The 23797-nt window shown below is 41.7% G+C and overlaps 1 protein-coding gene across 1 annotated transcript in view; it reads right to left on the reverse strand.

Annotated features, from left to right (window-relative positions):
- The window catches only part of LOC122806230 (copine-8-like), a 4689459-nt gene that overhangs the window by 1378535 nt on the left and 3287127 nt on the right, over window positions 1-23797 (reverse strand). The gene's annotated exons all lie outside the window — the stretch shown is intronic.

Raw genomic sequence — 23797 nt, forward strand, 5'->3', positions numbered from 1 at the left:
TTAACATTCATGCTTCTCCCAAAATTAAACCCTCAGGTGCGATGAGAATCCCAGCAGAATCATAGTATTTATCATATTAAGGATATACCTGCTAATGCAGACATATTAACTTAAAAAAGAGTAAGGCAGTAATGCTAAAATACTTTATAAATGTTGTTATAGTATAGTCAACCAACTGTTAGGTGTTATGAATCATGTTACAGTACAGTCAGCCAATGTTAGGTGCTGTAAGTCATGTTACAGTACAGTCAGCCAACTGTTAGGTGTAAGTCAGTTGGGCTGCATCACTCATGTTAACAGCATTGCTGAAACAACTGTGCATAGCATCAACAAACCTATGCATCTGCATATAAGGATGTCTGCTTCACTAAGGTAGGCAGGTGTACAGCTGGAACAGCAATTTCCAACTCCTAATGAAGCTGTGTTGGACTGGGAACTCTAGTTAAATAGATCTTCCCCTACGGAGATAATGAGCCTTATTCCTATGGCAGTATTACAAAACTGAAATGTAAACGTAGTAGGAAGTGAGGTGCAATTAACCTTTGTGGACTTATTCCACATCTTATGCTAAACTGACAATACTGCCTGGTCGGCTAGGTCTCCTCTATATATCAGACTTGTTTCACAGTAGGCTGGCAACCACACATCACAAATGACACCTTGTATTTCACGTATTCAGACTCATCCTTATGATGAGTAAAAGGAGGCACTCATCAGGGAGGAAAGCTAGCTCCAACCCCATGTGGCACCCCTCACCTCATACCCCCTTACTTTACTATTCTGACTCTGAGGTTACTCTGCACCTTAAAGAAAGACTGATTAGTAGCAGAACATGTAACAGTGGTCTCCCCAAGAGACTGCAAGATGAGAGCACTCACAAATCACAACAATCTCACTTAAATGTGTCTGAAGGAACATCATATGACTGCCACCTCGAGGTTTTATGCTCAAACAACTGCGTCTCATGCTCAGATGACTGAAACAAGTGAGTGTAAGTTATTACCTGCCATCTTTGTCATTCAGAAAGCTAGAAACACTCCTGTAGGTGTCAGTGTGAGAAACTGATTTCAGCTAGCCTAGAGTATCATGAAACACAGCTTTCTAGTTACCTGAAAGTCATATTGGACATTTTCAGATGACAAATGTGAAATAATGCAGTAGGAACCATAGACTTAACCAATGCATACACCAGGTTTATAAAATTCTTTTAGCATTTTCATTGTGTCTTGTTTTGTATCTTGTTGTATTATACTTACATTATTAACATGTTCTGCAATATTTAGATGAGATTTAGGAAGTATTTTGTTTGCCCTAAAGTAGCAAGGCAAATATTGCCATTCTGCACACATTTTCACAGCACACAGGTGCCCAAATCAGGAAAGAGATTAGAAGTAAATGTAATTAAAATGTGTCTTCTCTCAGCAGAGTTTAATTTGGATTTTTGGAACTGCATGCCACCTTTCAGAATGCTGCTCCAGCCCTTCACCTCTTACAGTGCACATTTCAGGGTGTGTGTTTTCAATGCAGAAAATAAAAATGTTGAGGTGAAAGGATAAAACAAAAAAAAAAACATTTAACCAACTAGGTATACTGATGTTAATGTACAACTTAACAAAATAAAAGCATAGCAGATTTTTGAACTTTAATCAGTACTTTTCCATTATCGGGGAAACACTTTAAATGCAGTTGCTGAGCTCTGAATCCAATGTCAAACCATGTATTTTTGATGTTAATCTTAAAAGGTGTGTGTAAAATGTAGAAGTTACAGCTTCTTTATTTAATTATTATCCATTTAATTATTTTACATACACCTGTTAAGATTAACATCAAAAATACATGGGTTGACACTGGATTCAGAGCTCAGCAACCTCATTTAAAGTATTTGCCTGGTCACAGAATACTAAAAAAAAAAAAATACAGTTGTGTACACTTACCATAAATGTAGATGTTCAAATGTATTCACTGTTGCAGTCATCACATTTGGGTTATCTGCTTGCAGTAGCCCTCAGTCGGCCTGATTATCAAAGTCTTGAGTCCTGTGTTGGTTGCTGTCTCATCTTCTGTGACGTCAGGTAGTCAGGGGTATAAAGCATGCAGCCGATGCCATTACATCAGTTTTTCTTGCCCCAGATGTCAGGCGCCCCCCTAATGGGAAGCAATTAAATACATATATATGCAAGGATATACCTCCAACAAAAAAGCAAATACACCAAAAAGCTTTTAAGCATAGTAAAGGAGCATAGAAGTATAGCCAAAAGAAGTCAGGGGGCTGGAGGGAGGGCAAACAGGACTGCAACAGTGAATACACTCGAACATCTACATTTATGGTAAGTGTACACAACTGTACTATGTTCTTCATGTTTCATTGTTGCAGTCATCACATTTGGGTAGATTCCCAAAGCTAAGGATGGGAGGAGGAATTTAGATAGCATTAGGACCAGCTATAAGGCCCTGCAAGACTGCAGTGGCAAAGCCAGCTCTGGATTTAGAGAAAATTGGCAAATGGTAATGCTTGGTGAAATTATGCACAGAACTCCAGGTAGCAGCTTCTAGGATGTCTCTGGTAGGGACACCTCTGAGAAAGGCTGTAGAGGTAGATGCAGCCCTGGTGGAATGGGGTCTAATCCTCTGTGGGATAGGTTTTTCATGGTGCTTATAGCAGAAATGAATGCAATGGCCTATCCATTTAGAAATGGTTTGCTTTGAAATAGCCTTCCACTCTGCCCCTGCAGCAAATGCCACCAGCAGTTGTTCAGATTTCCTTTGAGGTTTAGTCCTGTCCAAGTAAAATCTAAGTTGTCTGTGCACATCTAAGGAGTTCAGTATCCATTCCCCTTTGTTCTGTGGATTAGAAAACAAGGTTGGAAAATGAATGGACTGATTAAGAGCCACATTGGATACCACTTTGGGCATGAAGGAGGGATTGGTCCTGAGGGGCACCCTGTCCACATGAAAGATGATGAAAGGCTCCACTGCCATGAGGGCCTGTAATTCAGATACCCTTCTTGCAGAAGTGATTGCTAAAAGGAAAGCTGTTTTCCAAGAAAGGAATTTTAACTCTGCACTTGCAGCTGGCTCAAAAGGAGGCAGAGTGAGTTTTTCCAGTACAAAGTTAAGGTCCCAGGCTGGAGTTGGGGCATTTCTGGGTTGTCTTAAGTTTTTGGCCCCTCTGAGGAACTGCTTGAGTAGTGGGTGAGAAAAGAGGGGTGGTTCTGTGTTGTAATGAGCTGAAATGGCTGAGGTGTGAATTTTGATGGAGGAAAAGGAAAGACCCATGTACAGCATCTCAGATAAGTATTGAAGAATCTGAGGTAAATTGGGTGCTGCTGTGGCCATCCCCTGAGTTTGTTTCCAGACACAGAATTTGTTTCCATTTTTCAGCATAAAATGTTCTAGTACTAGGCCTCCTTGCCTCCAAAATGACATCAAACACTTGTTTACTGTGGGACGGTAATGGAGACATTACGTAATTAGCCAGGCTGTCAGGTTCAGGGTTTGAAGCTGGGGCTGCAGCATCTGGCTCTCCTACTGTGACAGCAGGGTAGGGGTCTGAGGCAGGTGCCATGGAGCTAGCAGTGACACACTGCACAAAAGGGGGTACCAGTGTTGACGTGGCCAGTCTGGTGCAATCAGTATCGTCCTTGGTTTGTCCTGTTTGATCTTTAGTAGTACCTTGGAGGGGAGAGGCAGAGGAGGAAAGGCATAAACTGATAGATTATTCCAGCAGAAGGACAGGGCATCCACTTTCCAAGCTAGCTTGTGGGGAGTCCTTGTGCAGAATTTGTCCAACTGGTAGTTCTGGAGGGAGGCAAGCAGGTCTATATCTGGGCTCCCCATTTGTTTATCAACATGTTGAAAGTCTTTGGTTCCAGTTTCCACTCCTGTGGGTCCATGAGATTCCTGCTTAGTTCATCTGTTAGCTTTCCTGGCAGGAGTTGAGCTTGTAGATGCACTTGGTAGCTCAGGGCTGTGTTACACAGAGCCATGGCTAGTCTGCAGAGGGGATAGGAATGGGTACCCCCCTGCTTGTTTATGTACCACATAACAGTGGTGTTGTCCGTCTTTACCGTTAATTTTCCTGGAAGAATGTAGTCCCTGAAGGCTGTCAGAACATTCTGTACAGCTAACATTTCTTTTTGATTGATATGCAGGTGCATTTGACTTGGGTTCCATTTACCCTGAATGCACTTCCCTGCCAGGTGAGCCCCCCATGCATAGTCTGATGCATCTGTTGTTAGGGTTTGGGCAGCAGGGGGTAGAGTGAATGGTAGTCCCTTGTTTTGGTGGCAGGCCTCTGCCCACCAAAGAAACTCTAGGTGTAGGCAAGGTATGATAGGAATCATTGCTTCTAGATCCTGAGAATGTTGACACCATAGACTTTTTAGATAAAATTGTAGTTTCCTCATATGCAGTCTTGCATATGGAATTAGTAGAATGAACGAGGCCATGAACCCCAAGGCTTGCAATATTTGCCTTGCAGATAGTAGGGTTTTTGTGGCCACCAGTCTGAAGTAAGTTGTCAAATGAGTTTGTTTCTCTGGCGTGAGGAAAGCCATCTAGGAAGTTATGTTCAAGCTTGCTCCCAGGAATATAATTTGTTGACAGGGTACCAGCTGTGATTTCTTTTCTTTTATAGTGTACCCCAGACAAGTTAGCACCCTTTGAACAAATGCCAGATAATTCAAAAGTATGTCCTGGCTTTCTGCCTGAATTAGACAATCGTCCAGGTATGGGTATATTTGAATATTTCTTTGCCTGCAAAATGCAATGACTGAAGCTAGGCACTTTGTGAATACCCTGGGCACAGTAGATAAGCCAAAGGGCAGTGCAGAGAACTGATAGTGCATGTAGCCTGCTTTGAAGCATACATATCTTCTGCAAGATTCCCTGATTGGGATGTGCAGGTAGGCTTCCTTTAAATCCAGTGTTGCCAACCAAGCATCTTTGCCTAGCATAGGAAGCAACTGGTGAAGAGTTAGCATCTTGAATTTTGGAATAACCAAAAAGGTGTTTAGGATAGATAGGTCCAGGATAGGACGCCATGAGTTGTCTTTTCTGGGTAGCAGGAAAAGTCTTGAGTAGAAACCGTGTCCCTTTTCCTTTTCTGGTACAGTCTGGATAGCCTTTAATCTTACGAGAGAGAGTATTTGCTTTTGAGCCTCTGCCCACTGACTTGGGGGTAGATCTGGCCAACTGTTTGGGGTTGGTAACATGTGGAAGTGAAATCTGTATCCTTGGGACACTGTATTTAAAACCCATTTGTCCTGGGTAATGAGTTCCCAGTTTTTGGCCTGCAGAGCGATCTTTCCCCCAAAGGAGCAGTCAGTTGAGAAGTGCTTGGAAGTTTTAAAGTTAAGTCATTGAGACAGCTTACCATAGGGGGAGTCTTACTACTCCCTGATTTGAAAGTGGGAGCCCCCCACTGCTTAGTCCTGTGCATACCCTGGGACTGAAGCCTGGTTGTTCTGCTGGTTCTGGGTTTGAACTGAGAAGGCCTGGAAGAGGCAGGAAAGGACCATTTTTTTTTTTGAGAGCCAGTGCCTACTAAATCTAGGAGGCTGCACTTGTAAGAAATCTTTAACAGTTTGCATAGATTTAGCTTTTTCCTCCATATTTTTAAGAACGTCTTCAGCTTTGTTGCCAAACAGGTGGTCCTGATTTAAGGGAGTATCCAGCAATTTAGTTTTAGCATGATCTGGCAAAGATTGCTCCTTAAGCCAAGCATGCCTTCTAAGTACAGACCCAGTGACAGCAGCCCTGCAAGATGCCTGTAGTGAATCAAAACCACATTGCAAAGTATGTTTTCCAACCTGTTCAGCAGAATGCATTAAATCCTGTAAATCCTTATTTTCAGTACAATCAGGAATCAACATAATTTTCTGTTTAAGCAATCCAATAATATGCTGCTGATACTTTAACATATGAAATTGGCAATTTAAGGCCCTATGGCCAAGGTTGCAGAGGTGTATACCTTCTTACCCCATCTATCCAGGGCCCTGGAATCTCTATCAGAGGGGGTAGGATTTTTGGCAGTAGTAGCCTTAGTGCCCTTGGGTCCCTGTGAAATGGTCTCAGGATCCGCAGTAGGATTTTTAAAAAGGAACTTGTGAGAATCAGGAACCCTGTAATATCTATCAGGTTTTCTGGGAGCAGGAGGTAAAGAGTCAGGGGCCAAGCTAGATTCCGAAAAGGCATCGTCAACAATGTCCAGTACAGGAGGGATGGCTAAAGGCCTGTGTTGGGACAGGAGTAAGAAATCACTAAGCCTCTTTTAAGAATCAGAGTAATCCTGGCTATCCCAGTAAAAATGCTCCCTAAGAGTGTGCAAGGTTTCACCAAAGGAAAAATCCTCTGGGGGAGAAGCAGAGGGAATAGAGTCCTCAGCATCAGAATCCTAATAGGTAGATAAGGGTAAATCCTGGTCATCAGAGGAGACAGAAAGTTTAGAATCCTGGTCAGAAGTATCATAAGCAAATTCAGTCCTAGGTCTCTTAGAGGGTGAAGGTTGGCTTCCCCTGATTAAAGTAATAAGGTCTTCAGCCATTCTTATCATTTGTTTTTTAGGCATAGAGGCCTGACCATATGGTCTGGGCATCAGTTTCCTAGGCACAGTTCGAGTTTTAGGCCTTGAAGAAGAAGATGACATTGGTTTAATATGTAAGTCAGTAGGCCTGAATACACCCTCAGAAGCCGGTGCCTGCACAGTGTCTACGGACCCATCCAAGGTAGAGACATCCGCAGGTTCTACAGTTGAAGCATCTTGTGGCATACCGAACTTCGAATGTGTCTCAGTAGAGGCCTGTGAATCTGAAGTAGTGGGTATCAGGGGCTGCGAAAGCACCTCACTGAGGAACTGGCGACTAGCTTAGGAGAAGTGTCATTGGCAGCTTTGGACCTAGGCGGCCTGTCTCTGTCTTTATCTTTGAATTTTTTTGGAATGTCGGTAGTCAGGTGGCTTACTGAAGACATATCTGGATAACTGAACCGAGCACCAAAATATTTAGAAGTGAAAATATACCAATGACAAAAAGTTCCTGGTTTAAATAAAGCACAAAACCGATAGCGAGGTACATTGTGGTCAGGGCCTAGGCAGGGAATACAGTACGAATGAAAATCTTTATGAGGTATTTGCTTTCCACAAGAAATACAATTATTGACTTTTACTGACATTGGATTAGAGCAAGAAAAAGTTTCCCCAATGAGGTACTTAGCTTTAGTTGAAGACTTCGGTTCTGAAACTTGAAAATGAAAATTTCAGGAGTGGGCCAACCGGCACTTGCATACTGCTTCTACTTCGGGCACCACACGGCAAGAAAGACTGATGTAATGGCATTGGCTGCATGCTTTATACCCCTGACTACCTGACGTCATGGAAGATGAAACAGCAACCGACGCAGGATCCAAGACTTTGATAATCAGGCCGACTGAGGGCTACTGCAAGCAGATAACACAAATGTGATGACTGCAACAGTGAAACACAAAGAACATCTAATGAATGCTGTCAAGAGATGCAAATATAGATAGTAGTATTTCATTAGTAACTTAATGATAAACATCAGGAAGTTATCTTCTTCCAATTGCGTTCTTTCCTAATAATTGAAAATGGGCTTATTCATGTTGTCAAGGAAACACTCTGTTTGTACTGTCTGCCACTTAAAATAAAAACGCGTAGTGATAGAGAAATACCTACAGTTTGGAAAGGGTTTTTTTCCCCCATTCTGTACAAAATACATCTCCGTTTTTTTACATTACAGACAACAGACATCCTGTAGTTGTATTTACAAAGGCACCAGAGTCTGGCTACATATCACGGTTGATGCAAAATTTGCAGTGTGTACAGTTGGCCGAAGGAGGAGATGAGGCGGAAGGCATGCCCGAAGGCAGGTAAAGGCTAGGACTGTGACAGTGAGGGTCGGAACTTTGAATGTTGGCAGTATGACTGGTATAGGGAGGGAACTAGTTGATATGATGGACCGAAGGACGGTTGGTATACTGTGTGTGCAAGAGACCAGATGGAAGGGGAGCAAGGCTAGGTGTATCAGAGGCGGTTTCAAATTGTTTTATCATGGTGGGGATGGGAAGAGAAATGGCGTAGGCATTATCCTGAAGGAACAGTATGACAAGAGTGTTTTGGAGGTGAAAAGAGTGTCGGATAGAGTGATGTTTATGAAGCTGGAAATTGATGGTGTAATGATGAATGTTGTTAGTGCATATGCTCCACAAGTTGGGTGTGCGATGGATGAGAAAGAAAAATTTTGGAGTGAGTTAGATGAAGTGGTGATGACTGTACCCAAAGATGAGAGACTGGTGATTGGAGCAGATTTCAATGGGCATGTTGGTGAAGGGAACAGAGGGGATGAGGAAGTGATGGGTAGGTATGGTGTTAAACAAAGGAATGCAGAAGTTCAGATGGTAGTGGATTTTGCAAAAAGGATGGACATGGCTGTGTTGAATACGTATTTTAACAAGAGGGAGGAGCACAGGGTGACATACAAGAGTGGAGGAAGATGCACACAGGTGGATTATATCTTATGTAGAAGGGCCAGTCTGAAGGAGATTGGAGACTGTAAACTGGTGGCCGGAGAAAGTGTAGTTAGGCAGCATAGGATGGTGGTTTGTAGGATGACATTGGTGATCAAGAAGAGGAGGATGAGTGTGAGGGCAGCACCAAGGATCAAATGGTGGAAACTGAAAAATTGTAATTGTGAGGTGATGTTCAGGGAAGAGTTAAGACAGGCACTAGGTGGCAGTGAAGAGTTACCGAATAGCTGGGTAACTACATCAGAGCTAGTAAGAGAGATGGTTAGAAGGGTGCTTGGTGTGACATCTGGAAAGAGGAAGGAGGACAAGGAGACCTGGTGGTGGAATGAAGAAGTACAGGAGAGTATACAGAGAAAGAGGTTGGCGAAGAAGAAGTGGGATTGTCAAAGAGATGAAGAAAGTAGACAAGAGTATAAGGAGATGAGATGCATGGAAAGAGAGAGGTGGTGAAGGATAAGGCGTATGAAGAGTTGTATAAAAGGTTGGACACTAAGGAGGGAGAAAAGGACCTGTACCGTTTGGCTAGACAGAGGGACCGAGCTAGTAAAGATGTGCAGCAGGTAAGGGTGATAAAGGATAATGAGGGAAACATACTCACAAGCGAGGAGAGTGTGTTGAGCAGATGGAAAGAGTACTTTGAGGGGTTGATGAATGAAGAGAATGAGAGGGAGAGAAGGTTGGATGATGTGCGGATAGTGAATCATGAAGTGCAGTGGATTAGCAAGGAGGAAGTAAGGATAGCTATGAAGAGGATGAAGAACGGAAAGGCTGTTGGTCCAGATGACATACCTGTGGAAGCATGGAGGTGTTTAGGTGAAATGGCAGTGGAGTTTTTAACTAGATTGTTTAATGAAATCTTGGAAAGTGAGAGGATGCCTGAGGAATGGAGAAAAAGTGTTTTGGTACTGATTTTTAAGAATAAGGGTGATGTGCAGAGCTGTAGTAACTACACAGAGATTAAACTGATCAGTCACAGCATGAAGTTATGGGAAAGAGTAGTGGAAGCTAGGTTAAGAAGGGAGGTGATGATTGGTGATCAGCAGTATGGTTTCATGCCAAAAAAGAGCACTACAGATGCAATGTTTGCTTTTAGAGTGTTGATGGAGACATACAGAGAAGGTCAGAAGGAGTTGCATTGTGTTTTTGTGGATTTAGAGAAAGCATATGACAGGGTGCCTAGAGAGGAGTTGTGGTATTGTATGAGGAAGTCGGGAGTGTCAGAGAAGTATGTAAGAGTGGTACAGGATATGTACGAGGGTAGTGTGACAGCGGTGAGGTGGGAGTGATGGATGCGTTTAAGGTGGAGGTGGGATTACATCAAGGATCAGCTCTGAGCCCTTTCTTATTTGCAATGGTGATGGACAGGTTGACAGACGAGATCAGACAGGAGTCCCCGTGGACTATGATGTTTGCAGATGACATTGTGATCTGTAGTGAGAGTAGGGAACAGGTGGAGGAGACCCTGGAGAGGTGGAGATATGCTCTAGAGAGAAGAGGAATGAAGGTCAGCAGGAATAAGACAGAATATATGTGTGTGAATGAGAGGGAGGATAGAGGAATGGTGAGGATGCAGGGAGTAGAGGTGGCGAAGGTGAATGAGTTTAAGTACTTGGGATCAACAGTTCAGAGTAATGGTGAGTGTGGAAGAGAGGTGAAGAAGAGAGTACAGGCAGGATGGAGTGGGTGGAGAAGAGTGTCAGGAGTGATTTGTGACAGGCGAGTACCAGTAAGAGTGAAAGGGAAGGTCTACAAGAGGGTAGTGAGACCAGCTATGTTATATGGGTTGGTGACAGTGGCATTGACAAAAAGGCAGGAGTCAGAGCTTGACATGGCAGAGCTGAAGATGTTAAGATTTGCACTGGGTGTGATGAGGATGGACAGGATTAGGAATAAGTATATTAGAGGGACAGCCCAGGTCGGAAGGTTTGGAGACATAGCCAGAGAGGCAAGATTACGTTGGTTTGGACATGTGCTGAGGAGGGATGAGAGTATATTGGGAAAGAGATGCTAAGGATGAAGCTGCCAGGTAACAGGAAAAGAGGAAGGCCTAAGATAAGGTTTATGGATGTGGTGAGAGAGGACATGCAGGTGGTTGGTGTGACAGAGCAAGATGTAGAGGACAGGAAGAAATGGAAACAGTTGATCTGCTGTGGCGACCCCTAACGGGAGCAGCTGAAAGAAGGAGGAGAAGACTTTGGCAGGTTGAAATACCCTTTCGCTGTTCTTAATTGAAAAGACATAAAAAAGCGGCTCCACTATATTGTGCCAGGCGTGTTAATCTGATTTAAAACACTATAAAACATTTATTTTTAATAACTAAGTGTGCTATCCACATTAAAAAAGAAGAAACTGGTTGAAACTACATTATTTAAATTAAGCGAACGAGTTGAATGGGGAAGGGAGTGACAGAGACTTGGCACGGAGGTGTGGTGTGTGATAGCCAATCAGATCATAAGTTGAGAACTGCATGAACGAATTGAAAGTAAGACACTTTAAAGGGAGATGGTTCATTTTATGCAATTAATGTGGTGAATATATCAGCGTAGTATGACTATTTAAAAAAAAAAACATGTTATCCGAATTTGATGTATTTATTTATTTTTTTATTTTCTGTCTTTGTAACTTATCAGGGCAACACTTTCATGTTAAGGAACTGGATTACAGCTGAATAGTCGCGTTGAAAGTGTTACCCTGATAACGGAAAAGTGCCCTTTAATCAATATCATCAATATTTTTTCTTCTCATTTTTTTACATGGGATCAGGTTATTATGTCAACTGTTGCCATCTCTCCTAATTAACTGCTGCTCTCCTACCTTCTTCAACAGTCATGTCCAACTGTTGCACATTTTCTCTCATGTGGTCTGTCCATCTCTTGGCTGGACATCATCATCCCATCTAGACTTCTTCCTGTCCCTACCAAATCAGATTTTCCACATTGCCTTCCCCTTTACTGCACCTGTAACTGAACCATTGTAATCTGCTCTCCTGAAACTTCTCTGCAACTGGGGCTACTTTGGCTTCTGTTCTGATGTCCACATTTCTTCATGTGTCCCAGAGTGTGCAGCTTATTACCCACGGGGGGGGGGTCTTTGGCTTCTGTTCTGTTGTCCACATTTCTTCACGTGTCCCAGAGCATGCAGCTTAACCCAGGGTCTTTCATCTCCATCACCACAAGCGCCCTCACTTCCTTCACTGATAAATGTCTGTTCCCTATACAACTACTGGTTGCACCACTGTTCAACACATCTTAGTTTTGAACTTCTCTGGCATGCCTTTGTCACACACTACCACTGACCCTCTGTGTTACTTGGTTGCAGCCCCTTTGATTCTACCTTTGAGCTATTTATTCAGACTTCCCTTCTCCTCAACTATCCCTCTGAGATACTTGAATCTGTTAACTTGTTCCACTATTTCTCTTCTATATCAGTTTTCAGCTTCTTCTGATTTCCCCAATTTGCTGCCATGACAACTAAATCGTCTGCACTGATCCCTTTTGTGTGCCTTCAGTTTTGTATTCTATTTCCTATCATTTGCTGAGTTTCTTGTTCAGAGTCTGCTTGTAGTGCCAAATCAGCAGCTGATGTGCTTTGTCACCAGTATGAGCAGTGGTGGGCTCAGAGCTGAACTCTATTACACACTCACTCCCACTGAGAACTCCCCTGTGAATCCAAAAACTATGTGTACTTATGTCATTGGGTCCTTCTACACGATCTGCATTAATATCTGTTTTTGGGACAATGAGACATGACAGAGCTGCCCAAATCAGCTTTCATGGGACCTTGCTATATGTTTTCTTCACGTCTAGGAATGCCCAGTTGTAATCTGACTGCTTTTCTTCCATCTTACGTCTGATTGCTCTGTGTACTTGTTTATCGATCACCATCTGTAGCAATTTTCTATAGATTGACAGGAGTTTGATACCCGTGTACTGCCCGAGTTGTGAAAGTCTCCTTTGCTCTTGTACTCTGGCAATAGGATGTATATTCTATAGTCATCTGAGTTGTTATTCTCTCTACATAACATTTTAATACCCAGTGGAGTCATTTCTCCCCAACACACCCAACATCTTCATCATGTATGGTTTCTTCATCTGAGCCTGCCACCTTTCCTGACTTCCATTTCTTTTAGTGCACATTATACTTCTGAGGCAGTAGAGCATCTGTGAGGTTTTCTTCATTCAGATGCTTCTAGAACTACTCCCTTCATCTACCTTTGATGCCCTGTGGACTGGAGAGCAGGTTACTGGTTTAATCCCTTATGAGTGCCATCTGCTCTCCACCTTCTTTATCCTTCATGTGCTGCCTTGCAGTCTCATAGATCTGTTTTGTGCCACCTGCTGAGACACTTTCCGGAAGTTGGTAGATTTTCTCTTTCTTTTTCTTTGCTATTGTGACTGCTCTGTTAGTCCCTTTGTTAGTCAGACAGTATTCCCTCTCACAGTCTGATCCATCATTTCTATCCCCACTTCTTCATTCTTAATTTTGAATACCACAGCATAAGACCATGTTTATACTTTAAATATCAGTGCATCTCACTGTACAACATATATGAATTATTGTTGTGCTGTGCATGGAGTAATTCAGCTATGATTCTGCCCTTGGTGAGTGGTCAAAGAGTTAGGAAATATATGGCCATAGAGAGAGCTCTTAGCTGAGTGACGTCTCCAGGTGTTTCTGCAGTTACACCCTACTGCTCCTCTAGGTGTCAAATATTGCCTGTTCATATTTGCATTAATTCCAAAACCATGTTACATACAAGGCATTGGAAAATTTTATCTTGAAGCATACATGATAGCAAACACAATTGTATTTATATATGATCTCTGTCAATGGGTATTTGTTAAAAATGTAAGGTGATAACTTCAATTTCTAAATGCTGAAGCCATGTCCACTAGGAGTTAAAGGTGCACACTCAAAAGAGCTCTACTGGAGGGAAGGCATTTTATATGCGCCCATGTGGTCCCTGTCAAAATGCAAGCTGTGTCTAGCAAGTTGTACCATATGAATTAGTCCAGCAAACAAAAATGAATCCTTGTACCTGGGCTTTTAATCTTCAGACTTGGGGCTGGCAAGATATGTTTCTAGGTCTTTACAAACTTCATGCTGTGTAAACTGCTTTGTGTAATAAGATGCAATAAATCACAAACTACATGAGTTTAATCCTGCATTGTAAGACTAGCACTCCTTTATCTTTTTTTCTGGTGGTAACAGACACAGAGAGAATGAAGTCCAACTGATTAAGAGATGTAAATAAAAATCATTAATTTCAAGTGACCCAACATTTATTATCAATTGAAAATCTGTTTAACTTAAAACATGCATACTAAGGTTTGTGTTTTATTTTTCACATTTTTTTCAGACTTGGTCAGTCGTATTGGCACCCTATTCACTGACTTTCCCATGGGCTGACCTTTAAATGTCTATGTAACTAGGATCCCAATGAGAACTAGTCACATTCTATGTGGATTCATCAGTGTCCAGAAGTTTGCAAGATCAGCGGTCAGCTTGAATCTTACTCTTCTGGTATGTCTGTCTCCTTGTCCTAAATGACAAAGTATGTGCATAACTACAATCAAAACAAACAGCTTTCTGCAGTCTTCACTTCCATTGTCTCTCACACTATAAAGCACCTGTCCAGTAGGTGCAAAAGTGAATAATTTAGTGTGACGACTTTGATCAGACCTGCAAACCTGGCAGGGTTGTCTCCTTTCAGTCCATTCAAAAGCAAGCAGTATGCTAACCACTGCTTGAAACCCACCTAAAAATGTTTCCAAACTATGAAGAGAGTCACTTCTTGAAACAAGAATTGCATTAAAAATTCAGACATTTTAGCTATTTATTTGATGATCTGTTAACTGGATAAATAGGCTGGTTTGAAGATCTTTTGGAAAACATACCAGTACAAAGTTTACAGAGTAGACTAACAGTATTAATCACAAATTATCAGCGCCATGTACCCCTGGGGTGCTCTAAGTGAAATGCAATGTAAATTTAATTGACTGATAAGTTTAGATAGTTAAGAATTATGTCTAAATTAAGGAATTCAGGAAGAGTAGCGATAATAAAAGTGTCAGATAAAGATACGGGTCACAACACACAGAAAGAAGCGATTTTTAAGTTATATTAGGTATAAAATAATTGTATTAGTATAGAGAAATAATCAGAAATAGTGCTTCTAGAATCTCAGTAATGCATGAAATATTAGGATGAATGTTATTCCAGACAGCAGAGACCAATTTTGAGAAAGATCATCTTATGGTCAAAAATGCGAGTGATTGTTTCTTCAAAATGGTAGTGGCATAGTCATGTGACATAAGTGAATGCGCGTCAGTGTTTATGGCAAACCTTTTGGGTAAAACCTGGGCACAAACTGCTGCATATGTGTTTAACAATGTAACAGAAAACAGAATTGTTCCTTTAGTAAATGGAAGAATGTTAGTTGAGTTAAGAAGGTCACAGTAACACGCTCCAGGGATCTAAACCTTGTCATCACAATGAACAAAACATGCTAGAGGGATGGGTTCCTGACCCAGAGACTCCCAGGACTCTGGAATGGACTTGCCCATACATGTCAACAAGGACACCTCTTTGGCCCTCTTCAAAAGGAACCTTGATGATTGGATTGGAGATAGAAAATTCACCTTGGGGATCACGTCAGTCACCCTGCTAGACAGGGGTCCAGGGAAGTAAATACTGTGGGAAGAAATAGCCAGGGAATTATTATGGCTAGGCTTGTCTAGGCCCTAGGACAGATAGCCTAGTACCAACCTACGAACCTATGAAGTGTGAGGGTGAGAGATACATTAGTGAACTGGCAGCTTTTGTTAGTGTTCTCTGAAATATTGTAGCATTTTGTGAGCTACATAGGGTATTTAGTAGGAGGTAATATGTCAGTTCAGGTATAAGAATGTTTTTGGCGATGGGTCTTCAAGCATCAAGACATATGTGTTTAACTGGCTGGTTTCCAAGTGAATTTCAGACTTGTAAGAACCCTGTTTGTTATTTTGAGAGGTTTAGGAAGAAAATATGTAGGGCTGTGACAGACACTAAGGTATATGTACAAACTGATGGTTTCAATTTTATGTTCGTATGAAACAGTTATATGTAAGGAGAAAGAACCAAATAGTCTATGACTGGTCCCAAAAAGTCACAACTAGTTTCACAGAAATCTGTTGCTACTCTGTGCTTGCTCAAACCACACAGAAAGTTTAGTAAGTCTAACAGAATTGACTATCAGAGCGCAATACAGTTTTAAGTAAGCTTTAATAACACTAGATCATCTGCATATAGGATGATTCTCAGCTTGTGTACTATGGCCGGGAGGTGATTAATAAATGTGAAAATAAAATGGGGTTAAGAATTGTGCTATATGAGAAGTTTCCTATGCAGACCATAAAAGGCCTACTATTGAAACAGCTTGAAAAGTAAAATAGCTTTGATGGAAAACACAGTATAAAAGGAGTACCAGAGGAAGAAACCATGATGTACGGTACCAAATGAAAATGTTTAGATGCACAGCAATGGTTTCAATGTATAGTCTCATATTTACTTTATATCACAGATGTAGTCAGTGAGCAGAAATAATGAAGATGTGATATTGTGATAGCGTCAGAAACTGTGTTAGGAATTATTGAGGATATGATACAAGTTCTACGCACTCTACATTCTGTAAGGCAGGCTGGTTACATCAGAAACATGAGAAGCATTTCATAATATGACTACATCTGTAAACCTTGGCAAACCAAGAGCTGCTATGTGCAGTCTAACAGGAATCTCTCCGGCTGACACGGACATCCTCCAAAAGGGCCTTACTGAGACAGACACCTGGTGTCAAAGTCATGGCCTCAAGCTAAATGCCAAAAAATGCATATTCACTCCATTTGGGGAAAACAAAACACCCACGAATTACCACATAGGTGGCAGCCCCCTTAATACAGAAGAGGTAATAAGAGATCTGGTGACCCAGGTAAATAGTAATGTCTCCTTTGACAATCATATTGCCAAAGTAGTTAGGCAATCCTTCTATGTGGCCCATCTAATTACTAAAAGGTTTGCATCTAGAAATAAAGAGGTTATAGTGCCCCTCTACTCATCACTCATTAGACCCATCATAGAGTACATGCCCCATTTGGGATGTACCTCAAAAGACATTTCCAACAGCTGGAAAGACCACAAAAGTACCTCACCAAGAGGATTACTGGCCTCAAACATATGTCCTATGCAGCCCGACTGAAAAAACTCCGGCTGTACTTAGCGGCATATTGCTTACTCAGAGCTGATCTCTGCTTGACTTACAAAGCCATGTCCAACTCAGAATTGATAGACATGCTCCACCTAAATAAATCCAAGTTACTACAAGCCACGTGCTCTAGTGAGCTAAACCTCACCACAACAATAAATAGAACATGCTGGAGGGATAGATTGCTGTCACAGAGACTTCCTATGCTTTGGAACAAAATTCCAAATTACATCAGGCAGAGCCCCTCACTAACACTCTTCAAGAGAAACCTTGACGAGGGGATGGGTAACAGAAAATACACCCCTGGGATCACTTCATTGGCTCTGCTTGACAGAGGATCAGTTAATTAATCAATGGGGCAGCGAAAGCTGACACACTCTGGCTAGGCTTATAAATGCCCTTGGCAGATAGCCTAGTACCTACCTATGAACCTATGAATAACTTACTGTGACCAGGTGTATTATCTTTGTGCTCTTCTTCATACCCCTACACACAGACACATATTTTTATGAGGGCTATCACACTCCCAATAGTGGAGTGAAACTTAACTAATTAGCTGCCCTGCCCCTTTATGCAACCTGCATAACTGATATAGGTGGCTTAGTCTAGTCGGCGCCATTTTTACAAAATAGAGACGCCTTTCCTTGAATCAGCTTTGGAGTAGCAGCGTAGCGTTTGCTCAACACTTCGTTAGTGAACTGCAGAAACTCCTGTAAGTGTATGCGACTGTATCAATTACAATACTGTTTCTTTGCTTGTACATATAGCATTGCTTAATGCTTATTGATTGATTACGGACTGCAGCCTAAGTTAATTTGTATGACAAAGTGTTCTGATACACTGTCGACCTAGCGGACAGACCTCATGACTTTCCGATTGATATAGCTGTGAATTTAACACTTTTTTCTGCTATGTATGTGCTATTAAGGAAATGCTTGTAGTAAACACACAGTCTGTTTTGTCAGCTTAGCTTGCTGTGATTAGGAATTGTATGAAGTAAACTCTGTTTTGTATATAACTTGATGCTACTACTACAAACATGTACACACTGTGAAGTCATATAATTACTGGCAGGCAAAGCAGATAATAGTTAATTGATTGAGAAGTTATTAGTCTACTTGAACTAGATTAATTGATTGAATGAAGTAATATAACTACTGGCAGTTATATCTGATTGTAGATCAATTGACTACTGAAGCCAATTATATATATTGCACAATACGATTCTTTTAACTTTTTGTTAGCACTGCCAAACCATATCTAGAGTTCCTATAACACCTGGCTGTAGGCTTATATTTTCAAAGCTACTTTCTGTCACTATTTCTGCAATATTCGCTAATCTGAATATCTTCCACTCCTTTTTTATAGCTTACTTGGACGGGACATTGCACCTTGCCTGACTAAAGACCTGCGGCCCAATTTAATATAAGAAACTTTTCCGAAGTACAAGCAAATACAGGAGGGTTATGGCTGACAAAGTTTGCAGATGACTGCAAACTGGGCGCCATAGTAGAAAACACATCTGACACAGATATCCTTCAGAAGGGTCTCACAGAAACAGATAACTGGTGCCAGAGCCACGGCCTGAAGTTAAATGCCAAAAAATGCATAGTCATACCCTTTGGGAAAAACAAGGTTACCCCTAGCTACCAAATAGGTGGCAATCCACTGAGCACAGAAGAAGTTATCAGGGACCTGGGGACCCAGGTTGATAGTAGTCTGTCATTCGACACCCATGTAGCTAAAGTAGTTAGGAAGACCTTCTACATTGCCCACCTTATCATGAAGGGATTCAAGGGAGGTCATAGTCTCCGTTTACTCATCACTCATCAGACCAATGATTGAGTACAATGCCCCATTCGGGATGTATCTGACCCGACACTTGCAGCAGCTGGAGAGGCCGCAAAAGTTCCTCACCAAGAGGATAAAGGGTCTCAAAAATCTGTCCTATGCTGCCCGACTGAAAGAACTCCAGCTCTATTCAGTCGCTTACCGCTTGCTCAGAGGTGACCTTTGCCTAACATACAAGGCCATGTCAAACCTAGATTTGATGAATATGCTTCACCTCAAAAAATCTAGATCCATCAGAGCCACAAGGGCGGGAGACTTAAACCTCGACACGGCTATTAATAGGACATGCTGCAGGGATAGATTCATCACCCAAAGACTCCCTATGCTGTGGAACAAAATCCCGGTACATGTGAGGCAGAGCACCTCGCTGGCCTTGTTCAAGAGAAATCTTGACCAATGGATGGGAGATCGCAGATATACCCCAGGGATTACCTCAGTGTCACTGCTCGACAGAGGCACAGCAAAATAATGGGTATAGTTCCCCATACTAAAGGGGTGGCGTAAGCCACAAAACGATGGGCTAGGCTTGTAAATGCCCTCGGGCAGATAGCCTAGTATGAACCTATGAACCTATGAACCTATGAAACTGAAAGAAAGTGCCCAGCGGCCATCCAAATAGCCACTGTTGTACAGTTAAATGTATGTATTCCATTGCAAGATAATAAAGTAACCAGCAGTACACTACAGTGGTGAGCATGCACGCCCTTTCAGCTAGCCTCCCCTTTCAAGTCACTTACTTCCATATTACAATTGTACTAACTCACTCCCAGATAACCTACAGTCTGATTCGGCTCTCTCTTTGAATTCAGCCTAACAGCTATCTTAATACTATAACCCCCTCCCCTCATTTCCACACTTGGACCTTTAGAATCCCCCCTTGCCAACCATTTAGTTACTGTAGCTTACTTTAAAGCAACGTGCAGGTTTGTGTATTGTTTAAGACCTAATACTGGCACAAACTAGCTTCAGTCCTGTTTTCACAGATTAACAACTCATTGTGACCAGGTGTGGCCCCTCTCCGTTCGCTCCACTCACTTCGCTCCCCATACCCTACCCCCTTTCCCACCCACCCCTACTTCCTCTAGATTTATACTTCCTGTAATCCTGCCCCTTTTTTCCCAAACCAATACACCTCCCTACTTTCTTGCTGTCTCCTCCCCCATTTCCCTACCTCCACCCTCTCCAAATCTGAACTCCACCCATCACCTTTTTAGACCACTAGTACTAGCTCACATTTCCCTCCTAATTTATGTATCACTCACCAAACTCTTCATCAACCTTACTCATCCTTACTCCTTTACCACTACTATTATTACTATCCACCTCCACTCACTCTAAACTTAATATCTCACCCCAAAATCCTCAACAATTACCACTCACCCTCATGCCCATAAAAGCAGCTATTCTAACATCTCCCCATCCCTATTAGCAAACAACACCCTATGCTCAGCCAAACCACACATCACCCCCACTACCAGTAAACTGAAACTAACTTTACATTGTCCACAGTCACCATCACTAAAAAAGCACCAACCACACACTCTACACCACCTCCTCATAGTATTACCTCAATGTGGAGATGTCCACCCAAACCCTGGACCATAGAACTTACCCAAAACATCCCACAGCCCTAAAGCCCACAATTTATACTTTGTAACTATCAATACCTGAAGCCTGTGTAATAAGATCACAGAATTCCAATCATGGCTCAGTCACTACTCTTCAGATATAATAGCAATATCTGAAACATGTCTTAAAGCACATATACTAGACTCTGAAATCCTTCCACCAGGCTATAACATTATACGCAAAGACAGGATCCATAAAAGGGGAGGGGGTTGTAGCCCTAATATATAGGAACTCCTTAACAATAAATATTCATCCAACTCCTGTCCCCACCTTTGGTTGTCTAGAAGTCTTACTGGCATTCCTCCATATAAATCCTAGCAAAAAACTGTATTGCCTCCATTTATATTCCCCCCAGTCAAAACACCTCCTACCTAGAAGACTTCCTAGGATGGATTAACCATACTATCCCCCAAGAAACCATCATGCTAGGAGATACTAACATTAACTGGCATAACCTAACCTCCAAAGCTCCTAACACCAGCATTAATCTCCATAGCTTCACTCAACTTGTCACTGAGCCTACATGTGCATTAAACACCCGAGCAGAAGCTATATTAGACTGGATCCTAGTATCGCACCCCCACTACTATACCAATACCAGTACCCTCCCCAACACCCTAAGTGACCACCTTCCTACATACACCCACAGAACCCAGTTACACATCTCCAAACCTCATACATACAAATCAATCAGGAACTTAGCCCACTTTAACCAAGAAACATTCAAAACTACCCTCCAAACTCACGACTGGTCCCCACTAAAATCACTACTGCTAGATGATGCTGTACAATACTTTAACAACATCTTCTTAAATACACTAAATAGCCTAGCACCTCTTTGTACCAAATGCTCAAAACCAAATCATGCCCCCTGGTTAACAAAGCATACCAAGCAAACCCTCTCAGCCTGAGACAAAGCCTGGAAACTTTGGAAAAAATGCAGGACCACAGAAAATGAACTAAACTATAAAAAACTTAGAAATGCCACAAAAAATGTATCATAACTGATAAGAAAACCTATTTCTCCTCTAAACTCTCCTCCCTAAACACAAACCCTAAAAAATTCTGGAAATCTATTTCCTCCCTTCTGATTCCAAGTAACATTCAAAATCCATCACCAGCTCCTGACAAAAACCCTCTCCAGATAGCCCACATATTCAATAACCACTTTATTGACACCATCCAATAACTAATCAAGGACTCACCCTCTAAAATAAATCCCATCTCTAGCACTACCCCCACTGACCCCATTCCCCCCACACAAAATTCACCAGTTATTTAATCTTTCTCACTCCAACCCGTGCCTAAAGCCCTAATTCAAAAACTTCTAACCAAATTAAAATCCTGCTCACTCTCTGCTAACTTACCACCAGAATACTTACAACTAGCAGCCAGTGCTATAGCTTACCCAGTTAGCATTTTTATTAACTGCTCTATCATTGAATCATATGTCCCCCTACTATGTAAAAAATCCATTATTACCCCACTTCATAAAAGAGGTAATGCCCATGACCTCTCAAACTACCGACCAATCTCCATTCTCTCCCCACTATCAAAAGTCCTAGAAAAATGTATCCAGACCCAACTACTGAATCACCTCATCAATAATAACCTCTTATCTCCCAGACAACATGGGTTCTGCCCAGGTCATAGTACTACCTCAGTTTTACTCTCCTTTACCGATATTGTGAATAAAGCTCTTGATGCTGGTCTACTCACGTCAGTACTTCTGCTAGACCTCTCAAAAGCTTTTGACACAGTATCTCACCCTAAACTTTTGGAACAGCTAGACAAACTAGGTTGCTCTCAAAGCATAACATCCTCGTTTTCCTCCTACCTAAACAACAGACATTAATCAGTTAAATGGCAAAAACAACAATCTGACTACCTTGCTAATAACTAACACAGGTGTCCCCACAAGGATCCATTTTTGGACCATTACTTTTCAATATATTCTCTAATGATCTAAATAAAGCTTCCCATCAAAGCATACTAATTCAATAAGCAGACGATTCAACTATCATCTCATCCTCCAATAATTTCTCTAACCTCCAAAAAATCACCCAAGATGCCTTTCCTCTATAGAGACTTGGCTGAATGACTCTCAACTAATGCTTAACCCCCAAAAAACTAAGCTGTTATAATTCTCATCAAAACCTCCAACTACAGACTTCAAAATTTTCTTGCATAACAAAAGTGAAATAGAACAGGCACAATCCGCAAAACTTATAGGAATTACTATAGACAACAAACTCTCCTTTGAATAACACATTCTCAACACAGTAAAGAAAACCCACTTCAAACTGGCCAAATTATGCAGACATAAACTTTATTTGACAAACAAACTAGGATCAAATTAGCTAACACCCTGCTTATTCTAGCCCTAACATACGGGAGCCCCGTTTTCACCAACCTCCAAACATAACTCAGTAATAAACTACAACAATGATACTACAAGATAGCAAAATTTGCTTCTAACTTGCCTAACCACTAATCACTGTATCACACTCTCAAACCTATCCTGGCTGGAATTTCACCACTATCTCCAATTTACCCAACTACTGCCCATAAATTCATTTTCCAGTCCGATACGTGCCCAGCTCTCCAGTCCATCTTGCAGACATACATCCCCACTTATCCCTCCCTTCTTCATTGAAAACCCTTCTAAGTGTAGCGAAACCCAACAAGAGAGCAGGACAATGCCTGGACTCATCCATTATAGCCAAACATTGGATTGCCCTCCCCTCCTCTATTACTCAACTAGACTCCCTGAAGTCCTTTAAAGCTGCACTAAACACCTACTTTTTACAAAACCCTAGCTGTGCATGTGAAATACAATGCAAGCCCCAATAATCCCATAACTTTTTTCAACTATAATTCCACCTTACTAACACCTCTGATTTCTCAATCAACTCAACTGAATTATAATACTCTAGTACTTGTACACCTTGCCTTTCCTGTGAAATAGTTTTTACCTATGATATGGTGTTTATATAGTAACTTGTAAACAATATCTTTTATGCATTTATGTTCTTCTGTAATGGTAGTCTGTCTTAATTTTGGAGCCTTCACTCCTGATCTGTACTTCATAGTTTGCTATATTTTGCTTGATATTTGTGTATGATGTTTGTATATATGTGGAGCTTTTCTCTCAGGGCCTCCACTGAAAATGGGTATCTTTGTACCCAGTGGACTTTCCCGGTCAACAAATGCCAATAAATAAATAATAATGGTAGTTTGTTTAGCTGTGCCATTGCTATAGACACAGGGAGTGTGCACATTCTAGAACTAGTCTTAGGAATAAGCCCGCTGTGCCATTGCTATAGACACAGGGAGTGTGCACATTCTAGAACTAGTCTTAGGAATAAGCCCGCTGTGCCATTGCTATAGACACAGGGAGTGTGCACATTCTAGAACTAGTCTTAGGAATAAGCCCGCTGTGCCATTGCTATAGACACAGGGAGTGTGCACATTCTAGAACTAGTCTTAGGAATAAGCCCGCTGTGCCATTGCTATAGACACAGGGAGTGTGCACAT

This window comes from Protopterus annectens, chromosome 7.part0, assembly GCF_019279795.1.
Source record: "Protopterus annectens isolate FY-2018-M chromosome 7.part0, PAN1.0, whole genome shotgun sequence".
Classification (NCBI taxonomy): domain Eukaryota; kingdom Metazoa; phylum Chordata; order Ceratodontiformes; family Protopteridae; genus Protopterus; species Protopterus annectens.